Below are 4,659 nucleotides of genomic sequence, written 5' to 3' on the forward strand. Positions count from 1 at the left end.
TATGGTGATTAACATAACAATAAAAAATTTAAAAAAAGAGATAGAAAACAAGAGAAAATACCAAACAGAAGTTGCAAAGCTAAAAAAATATACAGTAAACTGAAAAATATACTAGAGGGGTTTCAACAACAGACTAGATGAAACAGAAGATCTGATCAGCAAACTGATGACAAAGCAATGGAAATCACCCAGAAAGAAGAGCAAAAGAAAAAAAAATTAAAAGTGAAGATGTCTTATGAGACCTATAGGATATCATTAAGCAGAATAACACCCACCTTATAGAGGTCCCAGAAGGAGAAGAAAGAGATAAAGGGGCAGAAAATTTATTTGAAGAAATAAGGACTAAAACTTCCTTAGTCTAGAGAAGGAAACAGACAGCCAGATCCCGAAAGCCCAGAAAGTTCAAAATAAGATGAACCCAAAAAGATCTGCACCAAGAAACAGTATAATTAAATGTCAAAAGTTAAAGAAACACAGAATCATAAAAGCAGAAGAGACAAACAACTTGTTATATACAAGGGAAACCCCAATAAGCTATCAGCAAATTTTTCAGGAGAAACTTTGTAGGACATTGACATATTCAAAGTGCTGACAGGAAAGAAAAATACAAAAAAAAAAAAAAAACAAAGCAAACAAAAAAAAAAAACCCAAAAAACTTCTGACCAAGAATACTATTTCTGTCAGGGTTATTATTCAGGATAGGAGAGAGAAAAAATTTCCAGATAAGCAAAAGCTAAAGGAACTCATCACCACAAAAGTGACCTTACAAGACATGTTAAAGTAAAAAGAAATGGCACTGATTCATAACAACAAAAAATATGAAAGTGAAGATCTCATTGGAAAAGATAAATATATAAGAAAGATAGTGGATTAATCATTTATAAACCTAGTATGAAGTTCAAAAGACAAAAGTAGCAAAATTACCTAAAATTAAAATAAGTAGTTAAGGGATACAAAAAATAAAACAAAGTAAAAAGTGACTTTTAAAACATGAAATGGGGAGTAGTGAAAATGTAGTTTTCAAATGTTTTAAATTTAAGTTTTTATCAACTTAAAATAGTTTGTTATATACATATGAAGATAATGTGAACTACGTGATAACCATAAAACTATAGCAAATACACAAAAGAAATTGGAAATGGAATCTAAATATAACACTAAAGAAAAATATCAAATCAGAAGGAAAAACAGACAAGAAAAAAGGAAGAGAGAGGAACTAAAAAATAGGCAGAACACAAAAAAATGCAATAAGTACATACTTATCAATGATTGCTTTAAATGTAAAAGGACTAAATTCTCCAATCAAAAGACATAGAGTGGGTGAATTGAGTTTTTTTAAAAAAATAAAAGACTCATCTACATGCTGCCTACAAGAGGCTTACTTTAGAAGTAAGGAAATACACAAACAGAAAGTGAAGTGATGAAAAATGGTATTTCATGCAAATGGATATGAAAAGAAAACTGGTATAGTTATACTCATCTCAGACAAAACAGACTGTAGAACAAAGACTGTAATAAAAGAAAAAGGGCATTACATAGTAATAAAGGGGCCAATCTAGCAAGATGATATAGCATTTAAAAATGTATATGCACCCAACATAGAAGCACCAAAATATACAAAGCAAATGGAAACAGACCTAAAAAGGGAAGTTAACAGCAGTACAAAAATAGCAGGGATCTTTAACTTCCCACTTAATGAAAGGATAGATCATCCAGACAGAAAAATCAACAAGGAAACAATGGTTTTGAATGACACTTTGGATCAGATAGACTTAATAGATATATATAGAATATTCCATCAAAAAGCAGCTGAATACATATTCTTCTCAAGTACAGATGGAACATTCTCTAAGATCACATACTAGGCCAAAAAATAAGCCTCAATAAAGTCAACAAAATTGAAATCATATCAAATATGTTTTCCAACCGCAATGATATGAAACTGAAAATCAATTTTGAGAAAAAAACTGGGAAGAAAATGTGATTAAACATGCTACTGAACAACAAATGTGTCATTGAAGAAATCAAAGGAGAAATTAAGAAATATTTAGAGACAAATAAATACAGAAATATGACATACCAAAGTTTATGGGATGTAGTAAAAGTTGTTCTAAGAGGGAACTAAATAGCAATTTAAGCTTACCTAAAGAAACAAGAAAAATCTGAAATAAACAATATAACTTTTCACCTAAAGGAACTAGAAAAAGAAGAACAAATGAAACCCAAAATTACTAGAAGAAAGGAAATGATAAAGATCAGAGCAGAAAAAAAACAGAAACTAAAAAGAATATAGAAAAGATCAATGAAACTAAAAGCTGTTTTTTTTAAATATAAACAAAATTGGCAAACCTTTAGCTAGATCCACACACAGAGAGAAAGGGCTCAAATATATAAAATCAGAAAAGAGAGGAGAAGTTACAACTGATATCACAGAAATACAAAAGGTAAGAGGCTACTATTAAAAATTACAAATCAACAAACTGGACAACCTAGAAAAAATGGATAGATTCCTAGAAACATAATTTTCCCAGACAATCATAAAGAAATACAAAAATCTGAATAGACCAACTAGTTGTAGGAACACTGAGTCAGTAAACATAAGCCTCCCCAAAACAAAAGCCCAGGACCAGACAACTACATTGGTGAATTCTACAAAACATTCAAAGGAGAGTTAATACCTATTCTTCTCAGTCTTCAAAAAAATTGAAGAGAAGGGAAAATATTCAAACTTATTTTATGCGACCAGCATTACCTTGATATCAAAACTAGATAAAAGCTCCACCACAAAATAAAACTGCAGACCAATATCACAGATGAATATAAGTATAAAAATCCTCAATAAAATACTAGCAAAACAAATTCAACAGCACATTGAAAGGATCATACACTTTGGGATTTATTCCAGAGTTGCAAGAATGGGTCTGCAATTCAGTTAATGTGATACCACATTAATAAAACAGAAGGATAAAAACCATACAATTATCTCAATAGGTACAGAAAAAGCATTTGACAAAACTCAACATTTATTTATAACAAAACTCTTAACACATCGAGAATAAAGGGAATGTAATTCAACATAATAAAGGCCATATATGACAAACACACAGCTAATATACTCAATGTTGAAAAAAAAGTTTTTCCCTTAAGAACAGGAACAAGACAATGATCCCCACTGTTGCCCTCTGTTTATTCAATATAGTACTGGAAGTCCTAGCCAGAGCAATTAGGCAAGTAAAAGAAATAAAAACATCCAAATTGGAAAGGAAGAAATAAAATTGTCATTACTTGCATATGATATATATAAAAAACCCTAAAAACCCTAAATACTTCACTACAAAACTGGTAGAACTAATAAATAAATTCAGTAAAGTTTAAGGATACAAAATTAATAAATAAAAATTCATTGTGTTTTTATACATTAATAATGAACTATCAGAAAGATAAATTAAAAAAAACACCCCAATCCCATTTACAACAACAATTTAACTAAGGCAGTGAAAGATTTATACACTGAAAACCATAAGACTTGGATGAAAGAAATTGAAGACACAAATGGAAAGTCATTCCATATGTATGGGTTAGAAGAATCAATATTATTAAAATGTCCATACTACCCAAAGCAATCTACAGATTCAATGCAATCCCTATTAAAATTGCAGTGGCATTTTTCACAGAACTAGAACAAATAATTCTAAAATTTGTATGTAACCTCAAAAGACCCCAAATATTCAAAGCAATGTTGAGAAAGAAGAGCAAAGTTGGAGGTATCACACTCTCGTATTCAAACTATACTATAAAGCTATAGTAATAAAAACTGTATGGTATTGGCATAAAAATAGACACATAGATCAGTTAAACAGAAGAGAAAGCCCAGAAATAAACTTATATGTATGTGGTCAATTCTTTATGACAAAAGAAGCAAGAATACACAATAAGAAAAAAACAGCCTCTTCAATAAGTGGTGTTGAAAACTGATGGTTACTAGAGGGGAAGTGGGAGGGGGGAATGGGTAAAATAGGTGTTGGGGATTAAAGAGTGCACTTGTTGTGATGAGCACAAGGTGTTGTATGAAAGTTTTGAATCACTGAATTGTACACCTGAAAGTAATACTACAGTGTATGTTAACTAACTGGAATTTAAATTAAAACCAATGAAATAAATAAATAAGTAAAATCATACACATAAAAAATAAATGGTATTAAGAAAACGGGGCAACTACATGCAAAAGAATGAAACTGGATCACTCTTAACACCAGATGCAAAAAATAACTTGAAATGGATTAAGGACTTGAATGTAATACCTGAAGCCATGAAACTCCTAGAAGAAAACATAGGCAAAAATCTCCCTCAACATCAGTCTTAGTGACTTTTTTTTTAACAGACTCCAAAGGCCAGGGCAATAAAAACAAAAATAAACAAAGGGGACCACATCAAACTGAATAGCTTCTGCAGAGCAAAGGGAACCATCAACAAAATGAGAACACAACCATCTGAACGGAAGATGATATTGCAAGACATATATTCAAAAGGGGTTAAATCCAAAATATATAAATAACACATACAACTCAATTACTTAAAAAATGTGATAAAAAATGGTCAGAGTAGGGATGCTGCATGGCTCAGTCGGTTAAGCAGCTGTCTTTAGCTCAGGTCATGATC

Source organism: Eumetopias jubatus, unplaced genomic scaffold, assembly GCF_037043125.1.
Source record: "Eumetopias jubatus isolate StellerSeaLion01/CBP00866 unplaced genomic scaffold, mEumJub1_p1.0 scaffold_11, whole genome shotgun sequence".
Lineage (NCBI taxonomy): Eukaryota > Metazoa > Chordata > Mammalia > Carnivora > Otariidae > Eumetopias > Eumetopias jubatus.